This window comes from Quercus lobata, chromosome 7, assembly GCF_001633185.2.
Source record: "Quercus lobata isolate SW786 chromosome 7, ValleyOak3.0 Primary Assembly, whole genome shotgun sequence".
Lineage (NCBI taxonomy): Eukaryota > Viridiplantae > Streptophyta > Magnoliopsida > Fagales > Fagaceae > Quercus > Quercus lobata.
The window spans coordinates 12,699,922-12,715,402 of NC_044910.1; the positions used below are offsets into that span (position 1 = coordinate 12,699,922).

General features: G+C 33.1%; 1 pseudogene; it reads left to right on the plus strand.

Annotated features, from left to right (window-relative positions):
• Window positions 1–7,615: 7,615 nt before the first annotated feature.
• Window positions 7,616–15,481, plus strand: part of LOC115951605 — a 42,103-nt pseudogene continuing 34,237 nt past the window's right edge.

The window sequence follows — 15,481 nt, forward strand, 5'->3', positions numbered from 1 at the left end:
TTTCTTCAAAATTTCATGTATGAAAACATTTACATTTTACCTGACTAACATTCGTAGGATTTGATACTTGAGACAATAATGGAGTTAATGGTGCCTATGTAATCACAATGATTATAAGAGAGATTTTAAGAAATCATCTAATTACTTATAAGTGCAAAACATGTAAACAAGTATGTTTACCCTAAAGAATGACGTGAAACTAGTTTGGTAACTATGGATTGGTCCCAATTCAGATGTCATCATTGGCGTGGAAAAAGTGATAGGATAAGTCCACTATATCACAAAAAAGAAAACCCTATTAATAAATTCACAAATGAAAAGGCAAGTGTAGTACAAGCTCCAACTTCACAAATTATTAAGTTATTCCACTATGAATAAAAAAAATCTCTTACTTGATGTGTATAATGTTCTCCATGTGAGCCATAATTATTGTATTGCATGTTAGGAACAAAACCAGGTTCCTATATGAGAAAAAATATATATATATATATAGATATATATATTATTATTATTATTATTATTATTATTATCCATAACAATATAAAAGTTTACAAACAATGGAAACTTAGTAAGGGATAAAAATAAATAAATAAAATTTACTTTGGAAAAATATTGGCTAACCTCATCATTTAATTCAACTCTACCCGTTTTTTTTTTTTTTTGTTTGTTTGTTTGCTTCTCAACCCAACTTTTCTTTTGTTTTCCACCCTTTCGACCTTCTTTTTTCTTAAGACCTTTTGCTCTTTCAACCAAATCTTCCAAATGTTGGTTAGGATCAAGATTTTCAGCATCACTACATAATGGCATTTGATGGGGCAATTGATGACCAGCCACATTTTTTGTTGCAATGTCTTCAACTTTTTTTTTTTTTTTTTTTCATATTCCTCTATCATCTTCTCTATTAAAGCAAATGTCTCTTCATTGTTTGCCACTCGAGAAGCTAATCATACCAACTTGGGACATAATCTTCTATATCGCTGTGTAACACTCAAGTTGACATCCTTTTCCACATTTGTTCTCGTATTGTCCAAGATACATTCACTTTTTGCCTCTCTTGTCCATATTTTCAAAATGTACATATGGAATTGTCTTTATATCAAGGAAGTCAAAGACTTTCAGAACATGGCAACATAAAATCCCAACAATTTCAAACTTTTTACAACTACATGAAAATGTCTTATCTGCAGTGTCATAAGAGACTATGAACTCACTAGGCTTATGCATAAACTCAATAGTATGTATGCACTAACAAGTCCTCTTGGTGATTTTTTATTCTTGCCACTGATGCAAGGTCATATTGATCATGAAGCATTCGAAATATTACAGGTGTGTACACTTGTACTACTTGCTTCAACAATGGAGAACTTTTCAAGCCCAACTGGGGAAATTTTTGCCTAGCATTAAATTCAGCTTGTAACTCTCTTTCTCATTTTTGCTCAATCACCCAATCAAAATGTTCAAAAAATTCTGTAACATCCAGATCAGATTTCAAGTAATCTTTCAAATCTACATTCAAACTTTCACTGAGTTGGGTACTTCGTATTCCTAATGTATATTCATTCTTCATGTAAAACTTTGCTCATTTTCCTTTCAATTTGTAGATAGTATCCAACCAACTACAATCATGTATAGCATATGTGTCAATCATGTCCTCCCAAGTTTTTTCAAATTTAATTTCATCATTAAACTCAAACATACAAGTTTTAAAAACTTGAAGAAAAGAAGAACCATCCTTCATCAAATTCCCCAAATGTTTTATCCCATTTTGCATTATGTGCCAAGTACATAATCCATGGTAAGTGTTAGGCATTATCTCACTCATTGCTAGATCTTGATCTGTAAAAATTATTTTAGGTCTTTTACCTGCATGTGCAACTAAGAAGCTTTCAAACAACCACTTAAATGATTCTGTCATTTCATTATATAAAAGCGTAGCACCAAAAACCATTAACCCTCTATGGTGATTGAAACCATTAAACACCCCAAATGGTCTTAGCTCTTTATTAGTACCATTTGTAGTGTCAAATGTCACCACTTCACAAAAATTAGCATAATCAATAACCATTCTAGCATTAGCCCAAAAAATGTTAGTTATCTGCTCAATGTTATCTAATTGTACTCCATATTGAAAGGATGGATTTTTAGTCAATTGTTCCTGAAAGTACCCTAATAAACATGCAGCTTGACCATATATCAAGTTTTTTTGCTGTCTTGTTCTAAGGTAATTTTTCTGATCAAGCTCAGTGAATCCAAGATTAGCTCTCCCACCTGCCTCTCTACTCATCAACTCATGTGCTTGCTTTTGGCTTGATTCCAGAAGAGGATGCTAACTCAATCAATCCCGCATGAACTTTTGAAATTTTTCATTGAGATCTCATCATATAAATTGTTTCTGATAGATGAGGAGTGTGATTATGTTCTCCAACAAAATCATACACTTTAAACTTTCCATTTTCTTGCACTAATGAAACATATAATCTTACAGGACAATTATTCCTTGTATCATCTTGGTTACGAGTGCGAATCATATCTTCTTTTTCTTTACCTCGAATTCCCTGATTTGCGTATACAAATCCCCTTGATGTTACCTTACCATCATTCTTACTTTTATTTATGTAATGTTTTCTAACATCAAAGCCCACTTGCCTTCCATATTTTACCCAAAATTCCCATGCATCTTCTAATGTATCAAATTCCATACCAACTCTAGGATTCAAATCTGCATTGGCATCCATGTTTTGAGAGAATTCTCTCACCACACTATGCAATGAAAGAATACTCCTGTAATTAACAAATGTACAAAATTATCTACTATTATAAATATAGAAGAATGAATGTTTTTCATTGAAAATAAAAGCTGAAATTTTTTGTACCAACATTGTGCTTATCATATATAAGAATTACAACAGACCAATATATGATCATGAGAGATGATGACCCAATTGATAAAAGACAATTTCAAGCTAAAATCTCATAAGAAATTGTTTAAGTGTATCATACCTAAAGCACTACATTTTAAACATATTCAGGACCTAAAAGCATAGAATTCAACCAATGTAACATCTAAGTAATATAGGGATTTTAGCTATATCCCCTGTACCACTAACCATCCATTTCTATAATTTTGCTAGACCATATTTCACATATCCATTTGAAAATGTACACTATTCAAGTTGTAGCAAAAAAAACTACCCAAAAATATTCCTCAAAACATAAACTAAATAATGATTCCATGGTGAAATATATATCACTCGTAGAATTAAAATCAAACCCCAACTATCCTGGCCATGGACCCAACTCTCCACTTACCCAAAAAATAATTTTTATTTCGATTCAATGTATACAAAAGAGAGAACTCACCTCCTTGAGTTGTTTAATGTTGGAAGCAACCTAGGAATCAAAGATGAACCTGCGGTGACTTGGGGGATTTTGGGGATTTTCCAATGATACAATGGCCAAGAACTGTTGGAACCACCAATATGGCCATTGGTTGCGTCGCTTTAGAGAGAGCTTCAATCCTTGAGAGTTGAGACACTTGAAGACAGAGAAAGAGAAAGAGGGAGAGTGTGAGTGTTTGGGGGTTAAGAAATTTCAGATGGTAAGATGTAGTATTTTCTTTGTTTTGATTGATGGGTCTAAGTTGGGTGATGCTGGTAGCAGTGACGGCGGGTTGAGGGAGAGGCAGAGGAGCTCAGACGCAGGAGAGAGAGAAATTTGATTTTATCAAATATGAACACAGCTCACACGCATTAGCAATGGTGGACTCCAAAAATTTTAAGGGTAAAAGCGTCTTTTTAAATTTGGTGAGGTGTCAAAATAATGAGTCATTGGATTAAATGGATGGCTAGGATTTGTGCTATTGCACACTGTGCAATACCCTAGGTATTGTACGGGATCTCAATCCTTGCAATGATGTATTCGTTGATTTTTCGTATTTGCCATTGCAATAGATTGTAAATGAATTAATATCAAATTATTGCAATGATACATTCTCAAAAAAAAAAAAAAAAAAAATTGTAATGATAAATAGATTGCAAAAATAATTGGTATTAATTTATTGCAACGATTTCTTCATTTTAAATTATTGTAACAATTTATTGGTGATGCAATAATCTAACACTTTTAAGTTACTATTGCAATAGTTTTAAAAAGTGAGTGTATAAAATAAAAAAAAAAGTAGGTTTTTATGCTAAAATAAACAAAAATTTTTACACAAGTGATACAAATACTCTAAAATACAATTTCTTGAATGCTTTTACATGTAGCAATATACTGAGAATTCCTTCTCAATTCTAACAAAAGCAATGTTGATGTTCACTATTAAATGTATAAATATCAAGAAAAATCCATTCATGTGTCCTGGCATCATGATTACATATAACTTTTTTGTGTAAGCAGATGAAAAATAGTGGTTTGATAATGGACCTTTCAAGTTGCAACAATATTGGTTCTGTTCCTCCAGCATGCGATAATGAGGATGAGATACTGTCACCAAAGAGTAGCAGGGTTGAGGCATCTTTTGAATACTTGTTATTACAACTGAAGGGAACCGTGAAGCTAAGTCTCATCATGTACCAGAAATTAGGATGAAATTTTCAAGTGAGGAAGAGGCTCTCAAGTTCTACAAAAAAATATGCCATGGAAATAGGTTTTAAGGTAAGAAAAGGCAAGGTATAATGGTTGGCAGATAAATCCCTTGCAATAAGGTACTTTTACTGTTCAAAGGAAGGGTTTCGATCAAAGAAGAAACCAACCAATACAAAAAATTTTACAAGAAAAGAAACCAGAACAGGTTGCAAGGCCATGATCCAAATCAATATATATATATATATATATATATATATATATATATAAGCAGAGACATCATACGGGAAATCATGAGGTTCTACCATGTGGTGCATTCCTTGGAGTTTTCTTTATTTAGGCTTCTAAATTAACAAAGTTTGCATTTACATCAAAGTATTAGTTCATTGAATTTACCATTAGAGTAAATGCATATATTAGTTATCTATAGTTGTGCATTAATTATTTATATTAAATAAATTTATATGATTATTTTTATAAACTCTATATAAGAGATAATTTTTAGTTGGAATAATAATAATAAATTTAGAATATGACATTCTTACTTATGTTTAGTTGCTTTAACAACAATTTACACAAAAGCCATAAAAAATTAAATATTTGTGAATTCACTAAAATTAATCTTAATCCTTTAAATTTCCTAACTCTTTTCAGTCACATGTTATATATATGTGTGTGTGTGTGTGTTAGAATAAATATATTTATTTTGCTATAGCATAATGAAATTTTAATATCATTTTCTAAGATTTATACCAGAAACGATATTTCTTTTAATGTGAGAAGCAATTGAAACACTACATCATGCAACAATTGAAGCTCCAACAAAAATGGGGAAAAATTAGTAACACACAATCAAGAATGTAAAAAAAAAAAAAAATTGAATTATATATACATTTTTTTAGTAGGCATGAAACGTGCTTATCAATATTAACCACTATATCATGCAATCTTAGTGTCTTTCTATTTTGTCTATAAAATAACTAAATATTACAATTTTTACAAGGAAATTTGTTGAAATTTTTTTATATATCGATAGTTAGGGGATTTAAATCATGAATGTCTCTATTGGAAACTACAAGATTCTTGGTAAAACTTATTGAAATATTGGAGAAAACTAATAATAAGTTGCATTGCACATCGTGCGGGAATTCAGCTAGTTACATTAAAAAATGAGGAGTGTTCGATCTCCCACTTTATATTTGAGCATAATCATGACCTACAAGGTTCAAATCAATGGTATTACGTAGATTCGTGCTCTAAAATCCTAGAAGCTGATTCACTTATTCAACCCATACGTAAAATTGAGATGGCAAAAGAGGCTGAAATTAGAGCACATGCAAGATTTTGCGATATGAGTTATGGTAAACACTTGCGTTTTTAGAAAATCAATATTATACAACCCGAAGATGCTCAGGGGTTGATAGATTACCTCAAAAATTGCAAATGGAGGATCCATCATTATTCTACACATTTCAAGTTGATGCTGAAAGCCATATAAAAAATTTCTTTTGGAGGGACAGCAGGTCGAAGATTGACTACAACTATTTCGTTGATGTTCTCATTTTGGACACAACATTTAAGACGGATGATAAGTGTAATTTTTACATGACTTTTTTTTATCCTTTTATTTATTAAAATTTTTAGTTTTCCTTTATTTCTTTTGATTTGATTTGATTTTTATTTATATTTATCTATTCATTTGTGCTTTGAAGGAATGTGAAGATTTCAGATTAATCTACAATGGCTTTACATGCAAAGTGGGGCTAGGCCAATTGAATCAAGTCAACTTACTTCCAGCCAGGCATGAATTCAAGTGAAGACCAACCCAATTAAATTTAAGTCCAACTGGAGCAAGGAATCAAAAGAAATTTGCACCAAATCCAAGTCCAATTCGGACTAGAATTCTAGCCTGCACATCAGTTAGTATTTTCAGCATAACTTTGGGTTCAGATGTCCAATCGAGATGATTTAAGTTGGGCTGGAAATTTAATTTAAAGGGCTACAACTTTGTATTTTACCAAAAGCCCGAATTCTGAAGTTAAATGGGCTAAAATAGTCGGTTAAGTGAAGCCTAAAAATCTGGGATTTTCTCCAAATGGGAATTCAACTTGTAATAGGATTCCTTTACCTTTTTAAAGGCTCTTTAGGGCAAAAATTCAATGTGTCGCATTGAAGTATTTTTTTTTTTTGGGAGTCTTTCTGAAAAGGAGGATTTGAGGACAAAGGCAAGAGCTTCATGTTGATCAACCAATTCAGATGAAAGACATGAGTTTTATTTGTTTTCTTTTCTATTTGATTATGAACTAAATTTTATTTTCTAGAGCATTGATGTAGTCTAGCAATGAACACACAATTTATATTTTGAGTTATTTTATTTTTAATATTTCCATGATTGAGTGTTTAATTCTTATTCTTAATGCTCACTATTTTTTTTACGAATTATTGTTTGATCAATTGAATTACAATGAAACTGAGAGGTGATTTGTTATTTTAGTTATAGAATTAAATACCATTAGTTGAGGTAAAGTAGAGATGCTTTACCGCGATTAGTGTGATTTTTCAGAAAATTCAAAGTACATAATAAGTCTCCAATTAATTAAATTCGCATAGAGATATGAAATTGTTAGTTGAAGATATTTTTGATATTATTCGAGAGAAGATATTGAATACTTAAGGAATTTTTAATCATCAACGGAAGATTATTAGAATTTAATAATTAGGAAGAATAAATTGTGTGGGATTTGTTAGGTGAAATCAACCGTTCTAGATCCATTCTTTTTTTTTACGCTTTCAGATTTTTAGGTTTTGTATTTGTAGATTTATTTTTATTAAATAGTTTAATTTAATTCAGATAGTAGAACATTCCATTTATTTTCGATTTTCCAAATAGTAATTAATTTAGTGAATTTTGGTATTCAATAACATAGTTAATCCCTGTGGGTTCAACATTCATTTTCTAAAAACACTTTACTACTTGTTACGATTCTGTGTGCTTGCAGATTATTTTTCGCGAACAACAGACAGGTATAACATGATTTATGCACCATTTTTGGGGCTTAATCATCATCAACAAGTAGTCTTATCTAGTTGTGCTTTCTTGCTTGATGTATCCGTGGAGTCATATACTTGGTTGCTTGGGACTTTTATAGAAGCTATGGGCAGGCATCAACCAAAAACAATTTTTAGTACTGAGTGTTCAGCAATATTAGAGGCCGTAGAGGCGACATTGCCAAAATCACAGCATTGCCTTTGTCTGCAATTTATTCTCCAAAATGTAAAACAATATCTTTCGATGTATTATGGGCACCCTGGATTTGAAAGTGACTTCTACTATTGCCTATTCTATTATCAATCAGAAGGAGAATTTCAATCATTGTGGAGTTCTCTATTGGAGTAATAAAGTCTTCATGAAAACCCTTGGCTTCAAAATATATACACTTTACTCTCAAAATGGTCTTATTTATTCTGTAAGATGACCTTTTGTGCTGGCATTAGCTCAAACCAAGGCCCTGAATATTTCGGTCATGCTAATGTTTTCCAGAATGCAAAAAGTGAGGCAATGATGTTATGGGAGTATGTTCCGAAATATGAAAAAGAAGCAGAGCATTAGGGTAGAGAAGAAATACATGAAGATTTTTGCTGCAGTGCCAGTGATGATTGATCCAAGAAATAAGTGAAGAAAAACTGTTTTACTGAAGCTCGATAGATAGTTTGACAGAAAGCTTCTATCGAGAGTTAATGGGCAGCTCGACATAAGCTCGATACATCAAGCTTTACGGATTCAGAATTTTGACCCATGTTGAAGTATTTGTTTAGGGTTTTTTTTTCTCACAACCCTAGACATATATAAGACTTATTTTAAGAGCCATCACACACGGATATAGAGACCAAATGGTTATTTTTCTTTGTGAGAAGCTACTACGTTTATACATCATAGGTTTTTGTAACAAGTTCTTCTTGATCTTCATTATTGATGAAGTGAAGAACTTTACAGCCAACAATAACCATTCAAGTTGCTGGACGTACTGAGATTCGTACAAAGGAGTTAGTCACAGATTGAAGATTTGTGCAACAAAGAAAAGAAGGCTACTACAAGATCAAGTCCAATTGGGTATTGGAGTAAAGGTTCAACTGTAGGTTGGTATTTCGAGATAGGCCAGGGTAGTGGTAAGATTCCTTATATTTGTAACTGATTGATTATTGATTAGTGGATTCTTGGGAGTGGTGACCTTAAAATCACCCGGTGGGGTTTTTGCCTGGGGTTTTCCCCATTTGTCAACAAATCACCGTGTCAAATTTATTTTTTGCTGCATTTAGTATTTTTTGTGATTTGTCGGTGCCTCCTCGATTTGCATGCAATTTAACCTAATTAATCAACTTGGGTAATTGAATTAATTAACCAGAGTCAAGCTATCTTAACTCAATAGTTTTTAAGCAGTCTGATGGAGAAGCAGTCAGCGAGTGTATATACTCCCACAATGTTCAAAATATTTAGGTTGGAGTTAATTAAAACTATGTCAGTCCCATTTAAACATATGGGAAAAACAGGTTCAGTTGTTACATACAAGACAAAAGGAGAAAATACAAAGAGCTCTATAGAATTTAATTCCCAAGATTCCACAATTACATGCAATTGCAAAATGTTTGTTGTAACAAACTCCAAATATTTTAATGAAAATTTTGATGCAATGATATATATATACATTGTTGCAATAAATAATTTATTGTTTCAAATATCTTATAGGTATAGACTATTACTTCACGAATCTTACTGCAATAGATTGCAAATAATTGATCAAAATAAGTTGAATTAAATTATTGCAATAATATCTTCATTGTAATAGATAATTAATTCATTTTATCATTGTTATAGATTATGAAATAACTAATATCAGGTTATTGCAATGATATATTCATTGATTTTTTGTATTTGCCATTGCAATAGATTGTAAAAGAATTAATATCAAATTATTGCAATGATAAATAGATTGCAAAAATAATTGGTATCAATTTATTGCAACAATTTCTTCATTTTAAGTTATTGTAACAATTTTATAATATATTAAAACTTCTATTGCAACTGTGTGTGAGAGAGAGAGAGAGAGAGAGAGAGAGAGAGAGAGAGAGAGAGAGAGAGAGAGTACTCACATAAAACTATTAAGAGTACTTTCTATACAAAAACTACAATTTTGCCTACCCAAAAGGATTAAAAAAATAAACGAAACTTAATAAAGTCTCATAGTTTAACATCTAAATGGATCACTAAAAAAAAATCAAATTTTAACTTGCAAAACAACTAATTATTAACTTAAATCAATTCAAACCAATAGGACAAAGAAAAAAATGTGATCGGATAAATATGCATAAAGGTCGATACAAATTTGCCAAAAAGAGAAACAAATGTGATGTGACAATTAAATCAACAATAACAAAAATAACCATGAACGGAAAAAAAAAGTGGTTGAAAAAATAAAAAAAAATTCACCAAAAAAGAAACAAAATTGGAGAGAGAGAGAAAGAGAGAGAGTATTGACATTTTTGCTGTGAACAACTTGGAAGGAATATAGGAGAGATGTGGAAAAGAAGTAAAAAGAAATTTATAAGAAAATTAAGATGGAAGAGTTAGGATAAAAGTATATGAAAGGTTGAAAAATGTGGAACCGTAGAAGTTAAAAAGTTATAAAGGAGAAATTTAAAAATATATAAAGGAAATCAAATAAAAAATTTAAGAAGATAGTGATTGGAGGAGATGAAAAATTGAACTAAAAAGACAATATATGGTTGAAGAAAATGAAAGGTTGAAAAAGTAAAAATTACAAAATAAAAATAAGAAAGGATGCTAATGACATGGCACAAAAAGAGCTTTGTGTGTGTATATATTTGAGAATCAACATTGTAAAAGTTTTTTTTTTTTTTTGTGGTGAGAAGAAGCTTTGTAAAAGTTATTGCAAAGCTTCCATTATTATATAATAGCCTAGATATATATATATATATAGATATTGTTTGTGGTTTTAGATTATTCATTTATTTTATTGTTTAGGTATAAATATCTAAATTAATGTAGGTGAATATGTAAATGCAAAGTTGTACATAAAGTTAAAACTGTCAAAGTATTGTCAACAAAATTTAGGAATAAAATTAAATAAGAAAAATAATGATTATGTAGCCAATGACATGGTGGATGAGGTGGCGCAGTATGAGTGTAGTAGTAATAAATACTAAGCTTTAGCTTTTATATATATATAGATATAGATTGTTGTTTATAGCTTAGAGATTAAAAAAAAAAAAAAACATGTATTTGACACTTTAAGTAATTGACTAATAGCAATTGGATATCAAGTAATAAATAAGATTTGATTTTATATTTGAAAAATATAAAACTAATGACTAATGTCAATGTAAAATAAATGGTTAATAAATATTTTAAGAAAAGAGTTCAAATTAATATATAAAAAAAATGTAAGTTTAAAATTCCATCGCTAAAAAAAAAAAAAAAAAAAAAAAAAAAAAAAAAAAACTAAAACAATGAGTTTAGGTAGGTTATGGGTATCCATTATCCATGGATAAAAATCCATGTAGCATTGGGTATGGGTGCTAATTGAGTATTGAAATTGAATATCCATAAATAAAATATTCCGGTTGGGTTTGGGTATACCCAACCTAAACCCGATCCATGGCCAACCCTACCTGTGACCCGGACCCCTGCAACAACCCATATTTGAAGAAAAAAAAAAAAAACCACCATTGACCAAAGTCATGATGTTCTTAGCAACATTTACCCACCATTGCCGCGAGAGAGAGACGGAGATGAATAAAAAAATGGTGGTGCGTGGACAGTGAGAGTTTTTCTAGGGATTATAATTTTATTTTTTGAATTTAACTGTGTACACTAAATATAATTTTAGATTTGCAGTATTTAATCTAAATCAAATCGTTAATAGAACTTGCACACATGACACAACCACGGTTAATTCCACGAGTTGTAAGCAAAAAATATCGTTTTCATTATTATTGAGTGACAAGAGGAAATCTAACGAGTCCATGGACCATATATTGCGAGGCGCATATCCCTTTTCTCTTAATAACTTATAGCTAGAATTCGATCTCCCAAATTTCTATGATTAGTGTTTACGTGTTCTACATGTGGAGTACTGAAGATAGGTGATCTCAGGATCACCAGCATTTTCACTATTGATGGACCTACTCTCACATCTAGTAAGTTGTAGATGAGATTCTACCATAGAGATAAGAGAATCTAAAGGAAAATGGAGAGAGAGAGAGAGAGAGAGAATTGTAGGACAAATATGAAAGGGGAAAAAAAAGTGGATCAAAGAAGAAAAGAGAGCATGTAAATGAATGAGTCTATATGCTACATATTGCGAGACATATGTCTTTTCTCTTAAATCCATTTCGTTAGTTTAAGCAGAATTCAATTTCTTAAATTTCTATGATTGGTGTTTACGTGTTCAACATTTGGAGTACAGAAGATAGGTGGTCAAAATCAAACTTATTAAACCAAAACATGCTGCTATTGCTATTATCTTTCTATTTTTTTGGTTGAGGGTTTGAGTAGATTAGCCGACTGGGGTTCATTTAATTTGTTAGGACTTAGGAGTAGGACTACTAAAATCTAATACTAAATAAGGCCTGCAGATAAGGATGTGTAGGACCACTGAAACTTTTGTGACCACCATCTTTGATGGTCTGGTCTCATAGTCATAGACCACCCAAATTTTACTTCGTTTCTATAATGTAGTATGCTTAAATATTAAAAAGACCATTACAAAAATAATTAACAACCTTATTGAAAAACATAAAATTCACTTGAGATATTATTCATATGGTAAAATTGCTTAAAAAGGTTTGGGGTGTTACACGTGGTTTCCAGTGCCATTGTTGCCAAAGAAATCTTCAAGTCCCAAGAGCTCAATTTCATTTCTACGCCTAGATTTGGCTCCCCCGATTACTCCATCTATAAGGGGTCACATTTTGTCACGGCTCATTATGGTGACTACTGGTGTTTCATGAAAAGGCTATGCTTGACTAGGCCTTTTGGAGTCGCACAACTCAACCACACCATCGATATACGCGAAGAAGAGGTTGAGAAGCTCATGGAAAAGATAATAAAGATTTCAAGAGAAGGAAAAGCGTGTGATTTGAGTAGCGAGCTAACCAAGTTAACAAACAACATAATATGTAGAATGACGATTGTTAGTGTATAGCTTAGACTAGATTAGCCCATTGGGCTTAGCCCAGTATATTGTACTTGTAGTTTACTCATATTACTTATACTGCACGCATACCTTGCCTATATAAGGTTCTCTATTGTACATTATGATTTACACATCAATATACAGGCTATTCAGTCTTTTTCTCACTTTATATTCTTAACATGGTATCAGAGTCTTTTCTCTAACTTTCTGGTTCATATGGACATCTCTGGCATTCTTCCGCTACCCTTGTCTGCATCCAGTAGTCACTGTCAGAAGTAAGTCACTGCCGTCACGCCCACAGGCTCTAGAACACTCGGGTTTCATCAGTTTTGTTGATCAAACCACCAAAATCGAGGCACAGATTGACAGATTTGACAATCCCGAGCAAAACCCAACCAAGAATGGCCAGAAACCACCTCACACGCGCCGGCTGAAGTTTCTACCTCACGAGCACGTGTCGTTAGTCTTTCACACGCGCCACACGTGTTGAGAACATCGCCGTCATGTGCTTCCACACGCCACACGCGCCTGCCCCGTATCGTGTCCTGCCATGTTAGCCTTAGAGTGATGTCACACTGCCACATCAGTATCCCAAGCTGTTGATTGTGACCGAGCCGTTGACTGTTGACTTTGACCAAAGTCAAAAATTTTCAATAGGGCCTGTCTTGCTCAGTTTTTCATGTAGATTCCGATTTTGGGCCCCGTTTCTACATTTAAGGTCTATAAATCCCACTTTTTGGTTATTTTCTTCATTATGGCTCAACAAAACGAACGAGATATCATTCGTCCTATCACCATTATGTTGGATGGTCCTATTAGCTATAATGCATGGTCTCAGAATATGACTGTCTTTCTTAAGGGTCGTAAACTGTGGAGATATGTGACTGGTTCAATTCTTAAGCCGGTACCAAACCTAAGTCCAAAGCCACAGCTACTGAAGATGCCTCTAAGATTGCCGTTACAGCGGATGATTATGAAGAACGCCTAGAGGAATGGAAGAGTGATTGTTAAAATTGTGTGTAAAACATCTATGAACATTTAGACCCCCAAATTACAAATTACCAATTCAAGCTTATTATCAAACAATGTATATGCGGAACATGAACATAAGCTAAAACAATCTAAACCAAATAAAATCACAACCACAATAGAAATTAAATGGCAAAGATTAAGGGAAGAGAGATGCAAACACAAAGACAACACAACGATGTGTTATCGAAGAGGAAACCGAAGTCCTCGGCATAAAATCTCTCCACCACCCTCCAAGCAGTCAATAATCCACTAGAGAATCAAGTTGGGATACATGAACAACAGAAGACCCTCCAAACCTAATCTACCCAGTGTACCTAAGCCCTCCAAGCTTCTTGCTCTAACGAGGTTGCATCGAACCTTTGTCTTCTCTAGCTTACTGGATTCCGCTATAGCCCATAGCATCAACCAATATCAATTGGTCCCTTCCTAACTGCTTTCCAAGCACCAAATAGCCTCCTCACAGATATGGGTATGGTGATAAAAGGTTTTGGCTAATGTACCTCTCAAGGATGTATCAATGGAGAGGGTGAGAGTAGAGAAATTTGGAGAATCAAAGGATGAAGATTGTGGATGAGTCAATCTTGTTTTTCTCTAGGGTTTCTCTCTCAAAATTCTCTTTGGAAGCTCTCTACAATACGTGGGTATAAGGGGTATTTATACTGGTGTGTTTTTGGAATGCGAAAGGTCAATTTTTCCCAAACAGAGTGGACTGGCGACTAGGCCTTGTAACTTAACTGAGTCGCGAGTCTATGTCACAAGCTAATTGCCTGGTCAGCCTGGGATTTTTGACCTGTAGTGCAATAACTGGCATGACTCTTCAGCTCCTCTGCATGCTTCACATGTGTGCGTCTCTTTGGCGACTTGCCAGCCGTGAGATTCAGTCGCGAAGCCCTGTTTGATTGCACACTTTTGAGCATTTCTTCACACTTTCTCACACACTACCCTTACATGATTCCCACCTAAATATAAAGTTTCTAAATGCTAAATTACAAGCAAATTTGGCACAAAATAAAGCCAACAAGATGGTTGATTAAATTCAACCTTATAGAGAGTATTCAGAGTAAGATTTTGTCTTGGTTTATCAATACATCTATTCCCTCCATTCATAATCTTTTTTCTCGTCTTGAGACTGCTAAGGCTGCTTGGGAATTTTTGGCCGATCGCTATAATTGTACTAATGATTCAAGCCTAAAGTTCCACATTGAATCAAAGCTTTATCAAATGCGCCAAGAGAGAGGTCAGTCTATTTCTGATTTTTATTCTCAGACTTCTACTATGTGGGAACAACTCTCTGCTGTAGATCCTCCACTAGCGTGTTTTAAGGACATTAAGCTCTTTGTCAAATATCAGGATTGCCGTAAATTTATGCACTTCATGATGGGTTTATATGAGGATTTTAAGCCTACTAGGGCTTCTCTACTTAATTGGTCTCCTACTCCTTCTCTTGATGCTACAGTCAAGGAGCTCATTTTTGAGGAGAACCATCGGCTTACTCATCACATGTCATCATCTGATCATGTATTGGCTATACCATCTCCACAACCTCCCATTGTTGCATTCACTACTCCTCCAGGAATAAACTCTGGGCGTCCTACCTTTCAGTCTTCCAAAGGTACTTGCTGCGAGTTTTGTCGTGTCAAAGGCCATGACAT